At 36.1% G+C, this 17,367-nt stretch overlaps 17 pseudogenes; all 17 read left to right on the plus strand.

Annotated features, from left to right (window-relative positions):
- Window positions 1-531: 531 nt before the first annotated feature.
- Window positions 532-650, plus strand: LOC145645147 (5S ribosomal RNA; annotated as a pseudogene).
- Window positions 651-1,441: 791 nt separating this feature from the next.
- Window positions 1,442-1,560, plus strand: LOC145647729 (5S ribosomal RNA; annotated as a pseudogene).
- A 793-nt stretch (window positions 1,561-2,353) lies between these two features.
- On the plus strand, window positions 2,354-2,472 carry LOC145650158 (5S ribosomal RNA; annotated as a pseudogene).
- A 792-nt stretch (window positions 2,473-3,264) lies between these two features.
- LOC145648516 (5S ribosomal RNA) lies at window positions 3,265-3,383 on the plus strand (annotated as a pseudogene).
- Window positions 3,384-4,176: 793 nt separating this feature from the next.
- LOC145644246 (5S ribosomal RNA) lies at window positions 4,177-4,295 on the plus strand (annotated as a pseudogene).
- Window positions 4,296-5,775: 1,480 nt separating this feature from the next.
- Window positions 5,776-5,894, plus strand: LOC145645102 (5S ribosomal RNA; annotated as a pseudogene).
- Window positions 5,895-6,687: 793 nt separating this feature from the next.
- On the plus strand, window positions 6,688-6,806 carry LOC145647731 (5S ribosomal RNA; annotated as a pseudogene).
- A 792-nt stretch (window positions 6,807-7,598) lies between these two features.
- On the plus strand, window positions 7,599-7,717 carry LOC145647732 (5S ribosomal RNA; annotated as a pseudogene).
- Window positions 7,718-8,510: 793 nt separating this feature from the next.
- On the plus strand, window positions 8,511-8,629 carry LOC145649968 (5S ribosomal RNA; annotated as a pseudogene).
- Window positions 8,630-9,422: 793 nt separating this feature from the next.
- On the plus strand, window positions 9,423-9,541 carry LOC145647733 (5S ribosomal RNA; annotated as a pseudogene).
- A 1,702-nt stretch (window positions 9,542-11,243) lies between these two features.
- On the plus strand, window positions 11,244-11,362 carry LOC145647734 (5S ribosomal RNA; annotated as a pseudogene).
- Window positions 11,363-12,155: 793 nt separating this feature from the next.
- On the plus strand, window positions 12,156-12,274 carry LOC145647735 (5S ribosomal RNA; annotated as a pseudogene).
- Window positions 12,275-13,067: 793 nt separating this feature from the next.
- Window positions 13,068-13,186, plus strand: LOC145647737 (5S ribosomal RNA; annotated as a pseudogene).
- Window positions 13,187-13,978: 792 nt separating this feature from the next.
- On the plus strand, window positions 13,979-14,097 carry LOC145648517 (5S ribosomal RNA; annotated as a pseudogene).
- Window positions 14,098-14,891: 794 nt separating this feature from the next.
- Window positions 14,892-15,010, plus strand: LOC145644247 (5S ribosomal RNA; annotated as a pseudogene).
- Window positions 15,011-15,799: 789 nt separating this feature from the next.
- On the plus strand, window positions 15,800-15,918 carry LOC145644083 (5S ribosomal RNA; annotated as a pseudogene).
- A 791-nt stretch (window positions 15,919-16,709) lies between these two features.
- LOC145646158 (5S ribosomal RNA) lies at window positions 16,710-16,828 on the plus strand (annotated as a pseudogene).
- Window positions 16,829-17,367: the final 539 nt, after the last annotated feature.

Raw genomic sequence — 17,367 nt, forward strand, 5'->3', positions numbered from 1 at the left:
TAGGATGTGAAGTGCAGTGATTAATAAAAAAAACTATCTGTTAGCACCTGGGAATAGCAAATGCTGTAAATTTTTGTTGCATCACTTTAATTTAATCTGCAACTGACATGCTTGTATGTGAAGTGTACAGATTAAATAGAAATCTTTTAGTACCAGGGAATAGCAGGTGCTGTAAGATTTTATTGCATCCCTTTAATTTATGTTCAAGCTATCATGTTCAAATTTGAAGTGCAGTGAATAATTAAATCAAACTATCTGCTAGCACCTGGGAATAGCAGATGCTGTAAGTTTTTATTGCATCACTTTAATTTACTCTCCAACTGACATGCTTGAATGTGAAGTGCAGTGATTAATAAAAAAACTGTCTGGTAGTGCCTCCGTATACCAGATGTTGTAAGCTTTTATTGCATCATTTAATTTACTTTCAAGATAACATTCTACAATGTCAAGTGCAGGGATTAATAAAAAAAATTGTCAGATTGGTCTTTGATCATATTTGCTATGATTAGGCAATTTGAGTAAGTGTTTAAGGCTTAAGGCCACACCAGCTTGAGAACCCCCAATCTCATCTGACCTTGGAAGCTGAACAACTTTGGGCCTGGATAGTACTGAGGTGGGACCCTACCTAGGAATACCAGGTGCTGTAAGCTTTTCTTGCATCACTTTAATTTATTTTCAAGCTGACATGCTCAAATGTGAAGTGCAGTGATTAATAAAAAAAACTATCTGTTAGCACATGGGAATAGCAGATGCTGTAAGTTTTTTTTGCATCACTTTCATTTACTCTCCAACTCACATGCCTGAATGTGAAGTGCAGTGATTCATCAAAAAACTATCTGTTAGCAGCTTGGACTACGAGATGCTGTAAGCTTCTCTTGCATCACTTTAATTTACTTTTAAGATGACATGCTAGGATGTGAAGTGCAGTGATTAATTAAAAAAACTGTCTGTTAGCACCTGGGAATAGCAGATGCTGTAAGTTTTTGTTGCATCACTTTAATTTAATCTGCAACTGACATGCTTGTATGTGAAGTGTACAGATTAAATAGAAATCTTTTAGTAACAGGGAATAGCAGGTGCTGTAAGATTTTATTGCATCCCTTTAATTTATGTTCAAGCTATCATGTTCAAATTTGAAGTGCAGTGAATGATTAAATCAAACTATCTGCTAGCACCTAGGAATAGCAGATGCTGTAAGTTTTTATTGCATCACTTTAATTTACTCTCCAACTGACATGCTTGAATGTGAAGTGCAGTGATTAATAAAAAAACTGTCTGTTAGTGCCTCCGTATACCAGATGTTGTAAGCTTTTATTGCATCATTTAATTTACTTTCAAGATAACATTCTACAATGTCAAGTGCAGGGATTAATAAAAAAAATTGTCAGATTGGTCTTTGATCATATTTGCTATGATTAGGCAATTTGAGTAAGTCTTTAAGGCTTACGGCCACACCAGCTTGAGAACGCCCAATCTCATCTGACCTTGGAAGCTAAGTAAGTTTGGGCCTGGATAGTACTGAGGTGGGACCCTACCTAGGAATACCAGGTGCTGTAAGCTTTTCTTGCATCACTTTAATTTACTTTCAAGCTGACATGCTCAAATGTGAAGTGCAGTGATTAAGAAAAAAAAACTATCTGTTAGCACATGGGAATAGCACATGCTGTAAGTTTTTTTTGCATCACTTTCATTTACTCTCCAACTCACATGCCTGAATGTGAAGTGCAGTGATTCATCAAAAAACTATCTGTTAGCAGCGTGGACTACGAGATGCTGTAAGCTTCTCTTGCATCACTTTAATTTACTTTTAAGATGACATGCTAGGATGTGAAGTGCAGTGATTAATTAAAAAAAACTGTCTGTTAGCATCTGGGAATAGCAGATGCTGTAAGTTTTTGTTGCATCACTTTAATTTAATCTGCAACTGACATTCTTGTATGTGAAGTGTACAGATTAAATAGAAATCTTTTAGTAACAGGGAATAGCAGGTGCTGTAAGATTTTATTGCATCCCTTTAATTTATGTTCAAGCTATCATGTTCAAATTTGAAGTGCAGTGAATGATTAAATCAAACTATCTGCTAGCACCTAGGAATAGCAGATGCTGTAAGTTTTTATTGCATCACTTTAATTTACTCTCCAACTGACATGCTTGAATGTGAAGTGCAGTGATTAATAAAAAAACTGTCTGTTAGTGCCTCCGTATACCAGATGTTGTAAGCTTTTATTGCATCATTTAATTTACTTTCAAGATAACATTCTACAATGTCAAGTGCAGGGATTAATAAAAAAAATTGTCAGATTGGTCTTTGATCATATTTGCTATGATTAGGCAATTTGAGTAAGTCTTTAAGGCTTACGGCCACACCAGCTTGAGAACGCCCAATCTCATCTGACCTTGGAAGCTAAGTAAGTTTGGGTCTGGATAGTACTGAGGTGGGACCCTAACTAGGAATACCAGGTGCTGTAAGCTTTTCTTGCATCACTTTAATTTACTTTCAAGCTGACATGCTCAAATGTGAAGTGCAGTGATTAATAAAAAAAACTATCTGTTACCACATGGGAATAGCAGATGCTGTAAGTTTTTTTTGCATCACTTTCATTTACTCTCCAACTCACATGCCTGAATGTGAAGTGCAGTGATTCATCAAAAAACTATCTGTTAGCAGCTTGGACTACGAGATGCTGTAAGCTTCTCTTGCATCACTTTAATTTACTTTTAAGATGACATGCTAGGATGTGAAGTGCAGTGATTAATTAAAAAAAACTGTCTGTTAGCACCTGGGAATAGCAGATGCTGTAAGTTTTTGTTGCATCACTTTAATTTAATCTGCAACTGATATGCTTGTATGTGAAGTGTACAGATTAAATAGAAATCTTTTAGTACCAGGGAATAGCAGGTGCTGTAAGATTTTATTGCATCCCTTTAATTTATGTTCAAGCTATCATGTTCAAATTTGAAGTGCAGTGAATAATTAAATCAAACTATCTGCTAGCACCTGGGAATAGCAGATGCTGTAAGTTTTTATTGCATCACTTTAATTTACTCTCCAACTGACATGCTTGAATGTGAAGTGCAGTGATTAATAAAAAAACTGTCTGTTAGTGCCTCCGTATACCAGATGTTGTAAGATTTTATTGCATCATTTAATTTACTTTCAAGATAACATTCTAGAATGTCAAGTGCAGGGATTAATAAAAAAAATTGTCAGATTGGTCTTTGATCATATTTGCTATGATTAGGCAATTTGAGGAAGTCTTTAAGGCTTACGGCCACACCAGCTTGAGAACGCCCAATCTCATCTGACCTTGGAAGCTAAATAAGTTTGGGCCTGGATAGTACTGAGGTGGGACCCTACCTAGGAATACCAGGTGCTGTAAGCTTTTCTTGCATCACTTTAATTTACTTTCAAGCTGACATGCTCAAATGTGAAGTGCAGTGATTAAGAAAAAAAAACTATCTGTTAGCACATGGGAATAGCACATGCTGTAAGTTTTTTTTGCATCACTTTCATTTACTCTCCAACTCACATGCCTGAATGTGAAGTGCAGTGATTCATCAAAAAACTATCTGTTAGCAGCGTGGACTACGAGATGCTGTAAGCTTCTCTTGCATCACTTTAATTTACTTTTAAGATGACATGCTAGGATGTGAAGTGCAGTGATTAATTAAAAAAAACTGTCTGTTAGCATCTGGGAATAGCAGATGCTGTAAGTTTTTGTTGCATCACTTTAATTTAATCTGCAACTGACATGCTTGTATGTGAAGTGTACAGATTAAATAGAAATCTTTTAGTACCAGGGAATAGCAGGTGCTGTAAGATTTTATTGCATCCCTTTAATTTATGTTCAAGCTATCATGTTCAAATTTGAAGTGCAGTGAATAATTAAATCAAACTATCTGCTAGCACCTGGGAATAGCAGATGCTGTAAGTTTTTATTGCATCACTTTAATTTACTCTCCAACTGACATGCTTGAATGTGAAGTGCAGAGATTAAAAAAAAACTGTCTGTTAGTGCCTCCGTATACCAGATGTTGTAAGCTTTTATTGCATCATTTAATTTACTTTCAAGATAACATTCTACAATGTCAAGTGCAGGGATTAATAAAAAAAAATTGTCAGATTGGTCTTTGATCATATTTGCTATGATTAGGCAATTTGAGTAAGTGTTTAAGGCTTATGGCCACACCAGCTTGAGAACCCCCAATCTCATCTGACCTTGGAAGCTGAACAACTTTGGGCCTGGATAGTACTGAGGTGGGACCCTACCTAGGAATACCAGGTGCTGTAAGCTTTTCTTGCATCACTTTAATTTACTTTCAAGCTGACATGCTCAAATGTGAAGTGCAGTGATTAAGAAAAAAAACTATCTGTTAGCACATGGGAATAGCAGATGCTGTAAGTTTTTTTTGCATCACTTTCATTTACTCTCCAACTCACATGCCTGAATGTGAAGTGCAGTGATTCATCAAAAACTATCTGTTAGCAGCTTGGACTACGAGATGCTGTAAGCTTCTCTTGCATCACTTTAATTTACTTTTAAGATGACATGCTAGGATGTGAAGTGCAGTGATTAATTAAAAAAAACTGTCTGTTAGCACCTGGGAATAGCAGATGCTGTAAGTTTTTGTTGCATCACTTTAATTTAATCTGCAACTGACATGCTTGTATGTGAAGTGTACAGATTAAATAGAAATCTTTTAGTACCAGGGAATAGCAGGTGCTGTAAGATTTTATTGCATCCCTTTAATTTATGTTCAAGCTTCATGTTCAAATTTGAAGTGCAGTGAATAATTAAATCAAACTATCTGCTAGCACCTGGGAATAGCAGACGCTGTAAGTTTTTATTGCATCACTTTAATTTACTCTCCAACTGACATGCTTGAATGTGAAGTGCAGTGATTAAAAAAAAACTGTCTGTTAGTGCCTCCGAATACCAGATGTTGTAAGCTTTTATTGCATCATTTAATTTACTTTCAAGATAACATTCTAGAATGTCAAGTGCAGGGATTAATAAAAAAAATTGTCAGATTGGTCTTTGATCATATTTGCTATGATTAGGCAATTAGAGTAAGTGTTTAAGGCTTACGGCCACACCAGCTTGAGAACGTCCAATCTCATGTGACCTTGGAAACTGAACAACGTTGGGCCTGGATAGTACTGAGGTGGGACCCTACCTAGGAATACCAGGTGCTGTAACCTTTTCTTGCATCACTTTAATTTACTTTCAAGCTGACATGCTCAAATGTGAAGTGCAGTGATTAATAAAAAAAACTCTCTGTTAGCACATGGGAATAGCAGATGCTGTAAGTTTTTTTTGCATCACTTTCATTTACTCTCCAACTCACGTGCCTGAATGTGAAGTGCAGTGATTCATCAAAAAACTATCTGTTAGCAGCTTGGACTACGAGATGCTGTAAGCTTCTCTTGCATCACTTTAATTTACTTTTAAGATGACATGCTAGGATGTGAAGTGCAGTGATTAATAAAAAAAAACTATCTGCTAGCACCTGGGAATAGCAGATGCAGTAAGTTTTTATTGCATCACTTTAATTTACTCTCCAACTGACATGCTTGAATGTGAAGTGCAGTGATTAAAAAAAACTGTCTGTTAGTGCCTCCGTATACCAGATGTTGTAAGATTTTATTGCATCATTTAATTTACTTTCAAGATAACATTCTAGAATGTCAAGTGCAGGGATTAATAAAAAAAATTGTTAGATTGGTCTTTGATCATATTTGCTATGATTAGGCAATTTGAGGAAGTCTTTAAGGCTTACGGCCACACCATCTTGAGAACGCCCAATCTCATCTGACCTTGGAAGCTTAATAAGTTTGGGCCTGGATAGTACTGAGGTGGGACCCTAACTAGGAATACCAGGTGATGTAAGCTTTTCTTGCATCACTTTAATTTATTTTCAAGCTGACATGCTCAAATGTGAAGTGCAGTGATTAATAAAAAAAACTCTCTGTTAGCACATGGGAATAGCAGATGCTGTAAGTTTTTTTTGCATCACTTTCATTTACTCTCCAACTCACATGCCTGAATGTGAAGTGCAGTGATTCATCAAAAAACTATCTGTTAGCAGCGTGGACTACGAGATGCTGTAAGCTTCTCTTGCATCACTTTAATTTACTTTTAAGATGACATGCTAGGATGTGAAGTGCAGTGATTAATTAAAAAAAACTGTCTGTTAGCATCTGGGAATAGCAGATGCTGTAAGTTTTTGTTGCATCACTTTAATTTAATCTGCAACTGACATGCTTGTTTGTGAAGTGTACAGATTAAATAGAAATCTTTTAGTACCAGGGAATAGCAGGTGCTGTAAGATTTTATTGCATCCCTTTAATTTATGTTCAAGCTATCATGTTCAAATTTGAAGTGCAGTGAATAATTAAATCAAACTATCTGCTAGCACCTGGGAATAGCAGATGCTGTAAGTTTTTATTGCATCACTTTAATTTACTCTCCAACTGACATGCTTGAATGTGAAGTGCAGTGATTAATAAAAAAAACTGTCTGTTAGTGCCTCCGTATACCAGATGTTGTAAGATTTTATTGCATCATTTAATTTACTTTCAAGATAACATTCTAGAATGTCAAGTGCAGGGATTAATAAAAAAAATTGTCAGATTGGTCTTTGATCATATTTGCTATGATTAGGCAATTTGAGGAAGCTTTTAAGGCTTACGGCCACACCAGCTTGAGAACGCCCAATCTCATCTGACCTTGGAAGCTAAGTAAGTTTGGGCCTGGATAGTACTGAGGTGGGACCCTACCTAGGAATACCAGGTGCTGTAAGCTTTTCTTGCATCACTTTAATTTATTTTCAAGCTGACATGCTCAAATGTGAAGTGCAGTGATTAATAAAAAAAACTATCTGTTAGCACATGGGAATAGCAGATGCTGTAAGTTTTTTTTGCATCACTTTCATTTACTCTCCAACTCACATGCCTGAATGTGAAGTGCAGTGATTCATCAAAAAACTATCTGTTAGCAGCTTGGACTACGAGATGCTGTAAGCTTCTCTTGCATCACTTTAATTTACTTTTAAGATGACATGCTAGGATGTGAAGTGCAGTGATTAATTAAAAAAAACTATCTGTTAGCACCTGGGAATAGCAGATGCTGTAAGTTTTTGTTGCATCACTTTAATTTAATCTGCAACTGACATGCTTGTATGTGAAGTGTACAGATTAAATAGAAATCTTTTAGTAACAGGGAATAGCAGGTGCTGTAAGATTTTATTGCATCCCTTTAATTTATGTTCAAGCTATCATGTTCAAATTTGAAGTGCAGTGAATGATTAAATCAAACTATCTGCTAGCACCTAGGAATAGCAGATGCTGTAAGTTTTTATTGCATCACTTTAATTTACTCTCCAACTGACATGCTTGAATGTGAAGTGCAGTGATTAATAAAAAAACTGTCTGTTAGTGCCTCCGTATACCAGATGTTGTAAGCTTTTATTGCATCATTTAATTTACTTTCAAGATAACATTCTACAATGTCAAGTGCAGGGATTAATAACAAAAATTGTCAGATTGGTCTTTGATCATATTTGCTATGATTAGGCAATTTGAGTAAGTCTTTAAGGCTTACGGCCACACCAGCTTGAGAACGCCCAATCTCATCTGACCTTGGAAGCTAAGTAAGTTTGGGCCTGGATAGTACTGAGGTGGGACCCTACCTAGGAATACCAGGTGCTGTAAGCTTTTCTTGCATCACTTTAATTTACTTTCAAGCTGACATGCTCAAATGTGAAGTGCAGTGATTAATAAAAAAAACTCTCTGTTAGCACATGGGAATAGCAGATGCTGTAAGTTTTTTTTGCATCACTTTCATTTACTCTCCAACTCACATGCCTGAATGTGAAGTGCAGTGATTCATCAAAAAACTATCTGTTAGCAGCTTGGACTACGAGATGCTGTAAGCTTCTCTTGCATCACTTTAATTTACTTTTAAGATGACATGCTAGGATGTGAAGTGCAGTGATTAATTAAAAAAAACTGTCTGTTAGCACCTGGGAATAGCAGATGCTGTAAGTTTTTGTTGCATCACTTTAATTTAATCTGCAACTGACATGCTTGTTTGTGAAGTGTACAGATTAAATAGAAATCTTTTAGTACCAGGGAATAGCAGGTGCTGTAAGATTTTATTGCATCCCTTTAATTTATGTTCAAGCTATCATGTTCAAATTTGAAGTGCAGTGAATAATTAAATCAAACTATCTGCTAGCACCTGGGAATAGCAGATGCTGTAAGTTTTTATTGCATCACTTTAATTTACTCTCCAACTGACATGCTTGAATGTGAAGTGCAGTGATTAATAAAAAAAACTGTCTGTTAGTGCCTCCGTATACCAGATGTTGTAAGATTTTATTGCATCATTTAATTTACTTTCAAGATAACATTCTAGAATGTCAAGTGCAGGGATTAATAAAAAAAATTGTCAGATTGGTCTTTGATCATATTTGCTATGATTAGGCAATTTGAGGAAGCTTTTAAGGCTTACGGCCACACCAGCTTGAGAACGCCCCATCTCATCTGACCTTGGAAGCTAAGTAAGTTTGGGCCTGGATAGTACTGAGGTGGGACCCTACCTAGGAATACCAGGTGCTGTAAGCTTTTCTTGCATCACTTTAATTTATTTTCAAGCTGACATGCTCAAATGTGAAGTGCAGTGATTAATAAAAAAAACTATCTGTTAGCACATGGGAATAGCAGATGCTGTAAGTTTTTTTTGCATCACTTTCATTTACTCTCCAACTCACATGCCTGAATGTGAAGTGCAGTGATTCATCAAAAAACTATCTGTTAGCAGCTTGGACTACGAGATGCTGTAAGCTTCTCTTGCATCACTTTAATTTACTTTTAAGATGACATGCTAGGATGTGAAGTGCAGTGATTAATTAAAAAAAACTGTCTGTTAGCACCTGGGAATAGCAGATGCTGTAAGTTTTTGTTGCATCACTTTAATTTAATCTGCAACTGACATGCTTGTTTGTGAAGTGTACAGATTAAATAGAAATCTTTTAGTACCAGGGAATAGCAGGTGCTGTAAGATTTTATTGCATCCCTTTAATTTATGTTCAAGCTATCATGTTCAAATTTGAAGTGCAGTGAATAATTAAATCAAACTATCTGCTAGCACCTGGGAATAGCAGATGCTGTAAGTTTTTATTGCATCACTTTAATTTACTCTCCAACTGACATGCTTGAATGTGAAGTGCAGTGATTAATAAAAAAAACTGTCTGTTAGTGCCTCCGTATACCAGATGTTGTAAGATTTTATTGCATCATTTAATTTACTTTCAAGATAACATTCTAGAATGTCAAGTGCAGGGATTAATAAAAAAAATTGTCAGATTGGTCTTTGATCATATTTGCTATGATTAGGCAATTTGAGGAAGCTTTTAAGGCTTACGGCCACACCAGCTTGAGAACGCCCAATCTCATCTGACCTTGGAAGCTAAGTAAGTTTGGGCCTGGATAGTACTGAGGTGGGACCCTACCTAGGAATACCAGGTGCTGTAAGCTTTTCTTGCATCACTTTAATTTATTTTCAAGCTGACATGCTCAAATGTGAAGTGCAGTGATTAATAAAAAAAACTATCTGTTAGCACATGGGAATAGCACATGCTGTAAGTTTTTTTTGCATCACTTTCATTTACTCTCCAACTCACATGCCTGAATGTGAAGTGCAGTGATTCATCAAAAAACTATCTGTTAGCAGCGTGGACTACGAGATGCTGTAAGCTTCTCTTGCATCACTTTAATTTACTTTTAAGATGACATGCTAGGATGTGAAGTGCAGTGATTAATTAAAAAAAACTGTCTGTTAGCATCTGGGAATAGCAGATGCTGTAAGTTTTTGTTGCATCACTTTCATTTACTCTCCAACTCACATGCCTGAATGTGAAGTGCAGTGATTCATCAAAAACTATCTGTTAGCAGCTTGGACTACGAGATGCTGTAAGCTTCTCTTGCATCACTTTAATTTACTTTTAAGATGACATGCTAGGATGTGAAGTGCAGTGATTAATTAAAAAAAACTGTCTGTTAGCACCTGGGAATAGCAGATGCTGTAAGTTTTTGTTGCATCACTTTAATTTAATCTGCAACTGACATGCTTGTATGTGAAGTGTACAGATTAAATAGAAATCTTTTAGTACCAGGGAATAGCAGGTGCTGTAAGATTTTATTGCATCCCTTTAATTTATGTTCAAGCTTCATGTTCAAATTTGAAGTGCAGTGAATAATTAAATCAAACTATCTGCTAGCACCTGGGAATAGCAGACGCTGTAAGTTTTTATTGCATCACTTTAATTTACTCTCCAACTGACATGCTTGAATGTGAAGTGCAGTGATTAAAAAAAAACTGTCTGTTAGTGCCTCCGAATACCAGATGTTGTAAGCTTTTATTGCATCATTTAATTTACTTTCAAGATAACATTCTAGAATGTCAAGTGCAGGGATTAATAAAAAAAATTGTCAGATTGGTCTTTGATCATATTTGCTATGATTAGGCAATTAGAGTAAGTGTTTAAGGCTTACGGCCACACCAGCTTGAGAACGTCCAATCTCATCTGACCTTGGAAACTGAACAACGTTGGGCCTGGATAGTACTGAGGTGGGACCCTACCTAGGAATACCAGGTGCTGTAACCTTTTCTTGCATCACTTTAATTTACTTTCAAGCTGACATGCTCAAATGTGAAGTGCAGTGATTAATAAAAAAAACTCTCTGTTAGCACATGGGAATAGCAGATGCTGTAAGTTTTTTTTGCATCACTTTCATTTACTCTCCAACTCACGTGCCTGAATGTGAAGTGCAGTGATTCATCAAAAAACTATCTGTTAGCAGCTTGGACTACGAGATGCTGTAAGCTTCTCTTGCATCACTTTAATTTACTTTTAAGATGACATGCTAGGATGTGAAGTGCAGTGATTAATAAAAAAAAACTATCTGCTAGCACCTGGGAATAGCAGATGCAGTAAGTTTTTATTGCATCACTTTAATTTACTCTCCAACTGACATGCTTGAATGTGAAGTGCAGTGATTAAAAAAAACTGTCTGTTAGTGCCTCCGTATACCAGATGTTGTAAGATTTTATTGCATCATTTAATTTACTTTCAAGATAACATTCTAGAATGTCAAGTGCAGGGATTAATAAAAAAAATTGTCAGATTGGTCTTTGATCATATTTGCTATGATTAGGCAATTTGAGGAAGCTTTTAAGGCTTACGGCCACACCAGCTTGAGAACGCCCAATCTCATCTGACCTTGGAAGCTAAGTAAGTTTGGGCCTGGATAGTACTGAGGTGGGACCCTACCTAGGAATACCAGGTGCTGTAAGCTTTTCTTGCATCACTTTAATTTATTTTCAAGCTGACATGCTCAAATGTGAAGTGCAGTGATTAATAAAAAAAACTCTCTGTTAGCACATGGGAATAGCAGATGCTGTAAGTTTTTTTTGCATCACTTTCATTTACTCTCCAACTCACATGCCTGAATGTGAAGTGCAGTGATTCATCAAAAAACTATCTGTTAGCAGCTTGGACTACGAGATGCTGTAAGCTTCTCTTGCATCACTTTAATTTACTTTTAAGATGACATGCTAGGATGTGAAGTGCAGTGATTAATTAAAAAAAACTGTCTGTTAGCACCTGGGAATAGCAGATGCTGTAAGTTTTTGTTGCATCACTTTAATTTAATCTGCAACTGACATGCTTGTTTGTGAAGTGTACAGATTAAATAGAAATCTTTTAGTACCAGGGAATAGCAGGTGCTGTAAGATTTTATTGCATCCCTTTAATTTATGTTCAAGCTATCATGTTCAAATTTGAAGTGCAGTGAATAATTAAATCAAACTATCTGCTAGCACCTGGGAATAGCAGATGCTGTAAGTTTTTATTGCATCACTTTAATTTACTCTCCAACTGACATGCTTGAATGTGAAGTGCAGTGATTAATAAAAAAAACTGTCTGTTAGTGCCTCCGTATACCAGATGTTGTAAGATTTTATTGCATCATTTAATTTACTTTCAAGATAACATTCTAGAATGTCAAGTGCAGGGATTAATAAAAAAAATTGTCAGATTGGTCTTTGATCATATTTGCTATGATTAGGCAATTTGAGGAAGCTTTTAAGGCTTACGGCCACACCAGCTTGAGAACGCCCAATCTCATCTGACCTTGGAAGCTAAGTAAGTTTGGGCCTGGATAGTACTGAGGTGGGACCCTACCTAGGAATACCAGGTGCTGTAAGCTTTTCTTGCATCACTTTAATTTACTTTCAAGCTGACATGCTCAAATGTGAAGTGCAGTGATTAATAAAAAAAACTCTCTGTTAGCACATGGGAATAGCAGATGCTGTAAGTTTTTTTTGCATCACTTTCATTTACTCTCCAACTCACATGCCTGAATGTGAAGTGCAGTGATTCATCAAAAAACTATCTGTTAGCAGCTTGGACTACGAGATGCTGTAAGCTTCTCTTGCATCACTTTAATTTACTTTTAAGATGACATGCTAGGATGTGAAGTGCAGTGATTAATTAAAAAAAACTGTCTGTTAGCACCTGGGAATAGCAGATGCTGTAAATTTTTGTTGCATCACTTTAATTTAATCTGCAACTGACATGCTTGTTTGTGAAGTGTACAGATTAAATAGAAATCTTTTAGTACCAGGGAATAGCAGGTGCTGTAAGATTTTATTGCATCCCTTTAATTTATGTTCAAGCTATCATGTTCAAATTTGAAGTGCAGTGAATAATTAAATCAAACTATCTGCTAGCACCTGGGAATAGCAGATGCTGTAAGTTTTTATTGCATCACTTTAATTTACTCTCCAACTGACATGCTTGAATGTGAAGTGCAGTGATTAATAAAAAAAACTGTCTGTTAGTGCCTCCGTATACCAGATGTTGTAAGATTTTATTGCATCATTTAATTTACTTTCAAGATAACATTCTAGAATGTCAAGTGCAGGGATTAATAAAAAAAATTGTCAGATTGGTCTTTGATCATATTTGCTATGATTAGGCAATTTGAGGAAGCTTTTAAGGCTTACGGCCACACCAGCTTGAGAACGCCCAATCTCATCTGACCTTGGAAGCTAAGTAAGTTTGGGCCTGGATAGTACTGAGGTGGGACCCTACCTAGGAATACCAGGTGCTGTAAGCTTTTCTTGCATCACTTTAATTTATTTTCAAGCTGACATGCTCAAATGTGAAGTGCAGTGATTAATAAAAAAAACTATCTGTTAGCACATGGGAATAGCAGATGCTGTAAGTTTTTTTTGCATCACTTTCATTTACTCTCCAACTCACATGCCTGAATGTGAAGTGCAGTGATTCATCAAAAAACTATCTGTTAGCAGCTTGGACTACGAGATGCTGTAAGCTTCTCTTGCATCACTTTAATTTACTTTTAAGATGACATGCTAGGATGTGAAGTGCAGTGATTAATTAAAAAAAACTGTCTGTTAGCACCTGGGAATAGCAGATGCTGTAAGTTTTTGTTGCATCACTTTAATTTAATCTGCAACTGACATGCTTGTATGTGAAGTGTACAGATTAAATAGAAATCTTTTAGTACCAGGGAATAGCAGGTGCTGTAAGATTTTATTGCATCCCTTTAATTTATGTTCAAGCTATCATGTTCAAATTTGAAGTGCAGTGAATAATTAAATCAAACTATCTGCTAGCACCTGGGAATAGCAGATGCTGTAAGTTTTTATTGCATCACTTTAATTTACTCTCCAACTGACATGCTTGAATGTGAAGTGCAGTGATTAATAAAAAAACTGTCTGTTAGTGCCTCCGTATACCAGATGTTGTAAGATTTTATTGCATCATTTAATTTACTTTCAAGATAACATTCTAGAATGTCAAGTGCAGGGATTAATAAAAAAAATTGTCAGATTGGTCTTTGATCATATTTGCTATGATTAGGCAATTTGAGGAAGTCTTTAAGGCTTACGGCCACACCAGCTTGAGAACGCCCAATCTCATCTGACCTTGGAAGCTAAATAAGTTTGGGCCTGGATAGTACTGAGGTGGGACCCTACCTAGGAATACCAGGTGCTGTAAGCTTTTCTTGCATCACTTTAATTTACTTTCAAGCTGACATGCTCAAATGTGAAGTGCAGTGATTAAGAAAAAAAAAACTATCTGTTAGCACATGGGAATAGCACATGCTGTAAGTTTTTTTTGCATCACTTTCATTTACTCTCCAACTCACATGCCTGAATGTGAAGTGCAGTGATTCATCAAAAAACTATCTGTTAGCAGCGTGGACTACGAGATGCTGTAAGCTTCTCTTGCATCACTTTAATTTACTTTTAAGATGACATGCTAGGATGTGAAGTGCAGTGATTAATTAAAAAAAACTGTCTGTTAGCATCTGGGAATAGCAGATGCTGTAAGTTTTTGTTGCATCACTTTAATTTAATCTGCAACTGACATGCTTGTATGTGAAGTGTACAGATTAAATAGAAATCTTTTAGTACCAGGGAATAGCAGGTGCTGTAAGATTTTATTGCATCCCTTTAATTTATGTTCAAGCTATCATGTTCAAATTTGAAGTGCAGTGAATAATTAAATCAAACTATCTGCTAGCACCTGGGAATAGCAGATGCTGTAAGTTTTTATTGCATCACTTTAATTTACTCTCCAACTGACATGCTTGAATGTGAAGTGCAGAGATTAAAAAAAAACTGTCTGTTAGTGCCTCCGTATACCAGATGTTGTAAGCTTTTATTGCATCATTTAATTTACTTTCAAGATAACATTCTACAATGTCAAGTGCAGGGATTAATAAAAAAAAATTGTCAGATTGGTCTTTGATCATATTTGCTATGATTAGGCAATTTGAGTAAGTGTTTAAGGCTTATGGCCACACCAGCTTGAGAACCCCCAATCTCATCTGACCTTGGAAGCTGAACAACTTTGGGCCTGGATAGTACTGAGGTGGGACCCTACCTAGGAATACCAGGTGCTGTAAGCTTTTCTTGCATCACTTTAATTTACTTTCAAGCTGACATGCTCAAATGTGAAGTGCAGTGATTAAGAAAAAAAACTATCTGTTAGCACATGGGAATAGCAGATGCTGTAAGTTTTTTTTGCATCACTTTCATTTACTCTCCAACTCACATGCCTGAATGTGAAGTGCAGTGATTCATCAAAAACTATCTGTTAGCAGCTTGGACTACGAGATGCTGTAAGCTTCTCTTGCATCACTTTAATTTACTTTTAAGATGACATGCTAGGATGTGAAGTGCAGTGATTAATTAAAAAAAACTGTCTGTTAGCACCTGGGAATAGCAGATGCTGTAAGTTTTTGTTGCATCACTTTAATTTAATCTGCAACTGACATGCTTGTATGTGAAGTGTACAGATTAAATAGAAATCTTTTAGTACCAGGGAATAGCAGGTGCTGTAAGATTTTATTGCATCCCTTTAATTTATGTTCAAGCTTCATGTTCAAATTTGAAGTGCAGTGAATAATTAAATCAAACTATCTGCTAGCACCTGGGAATAGCAGACGCTGTAAGTTTTTATTGCATCACTTTAATTTACTCTCCAACTGACATGCTTGAATGTGAAGTGCAGTGATTAAAAAAAAACTGTCTGTTAGTGCCTCCGAATACCAGATGTTGTAAGCTTTTATTGCATCATTTAATTTACTTTCAAGATAACATTCTAGAATGTCAAGTGCAGGGATTAATAAAAAAAATTGTCAGATTGGTCTTTGATCATATTTGCTATGATTAGGCAATTAGAGTAAGTGTTTAAGGCTTACGGCCACACCATCTTGAGAACGCCCAATCTCATCTGACCTTGGAAGCTTAATAAGTTTGGGCCTGGATAGTACTGAGGTGGGACCCTAACTAGGAATACCAGGTGCTGTAAGCTTTTCTTGCATCACTTTAATTTATTTTCAAGCTGACATGCTCAAATGTGAAGTGCAGTGATTAATAAAAAAAACTATCTGTTAGCACATGGGAATAGCAGATGCTGTAAGTTTTTTTTGCATCACTTTCATTTACTCTCCAACTCACATGCCTGAATGTGAAGTGCAGTGATTCATCAAAAAACTATCTGTTAGCAGCTTGGACTACGAGATGCTGTAAGCTTCACTTGCATCACTTTAATTTACTTTTAAGATGACATGCTAGGATGTGAAGTGCAGTGATTAATTAAAAAAAACTATCTGTTAGCACCTGGGAATAGCAGATGCTGTAAGTTTTTGTTGCATCACTTTAATTTAATCTGCAACTGACATGCTTGTATGTGAAGTGTACAGATTAAATAGAAATCTTTTAGTAACAGGGAATAGCAGGTGCTGTAAGATTTTATTGTATCCCTTTAATTTATGTTCAAGCTATCATGTTCAAATTTGAAGTGCAGTGAATGATTAAATCAAACTATCTGCTAGCACCTAGGAATAGCAGATGCTGTAAGTTTTTATTGCATCACTTTAATTTACTCTCCAACTGACATGCTTGAATGTGAAATGCAGTGATTAAAAAAAAACTGTCTGTTAGTGCCTCCGAATACCAGATGTTGTAAGCTTTTATTGCATCATTTAATTTACTTTCAAGATAACATTCTAGAATGTCAAGTGCAGGGATTAATAAAAAAAATTGTCAGATTGGTCTTTGATCATATTTGCTATGATTAGGCAATTAGAGTAAGTGTTTAAGGCTTACGGCCACACCAGCTTGAGAACGTCCAATCTCATCTGACCTTGGAAACTGAACAACTTTGGGCCTGGATAGTACTGAGATGGGACCCTACCTAGGAATACCAGGTGCTGTAACCTTTTCTTGCATCACTTTAATTTACTTTCAAGCTGACATGCTCAAATGTGAAGTGCAGTGATTAATAAAAAAAACTCTCTGTTAGCACATGGGAATAGCAGATGCTGTAAGTTTTTTTTGCATCACTTTCATTTACTCTCCAACTCACATGCCTGAATGTGAAGTGCAGTGATTCATCAAAAAACTATCTGTTAGCAGCTTGGACTACGAGATGCTGTAAGCTTCTCTTGCATCACTTTAATTTACTTTTAAGATGACATGCTAGGATGTGAAGTGCAGTGATTAATTAAAAAAAACTGTCTGTTAGCACCTGGGAATAGCAGATGCTGTAAGTTTTTGTTGCATCACTTTAATTTAATCTGCAACTGACATGCTTGTTTGTGAAGTGTACAGATTAAATAGAAATCTTTTAGTACCAGGGAATAGCAGGTGCTGTAAGATTTTATTGCATCCCTTTAATTTATGTTCAAGCTATCATGTTCAAATTTGAAGTGCAGTGAATAATTAAATCAAACTATCTGCTAGCACCTGGGAATAGCAG

Source organism: Electrophorus electricus, chromosome 13 (genome assembly GCF_041902795.1).
Source record: "Electrophorus electricus isolate QZ-2024a chromosome 13, ASM4190279v1, whole genome shotgun sequence".
In the NCBI taxonomy this organism is placed as follows: Eukaryota; Metazoa; Chordata; class Actinopteri; order Gymnotiformes; family Gymnotidae; genus Electrophorus; species Electrophorus electricus.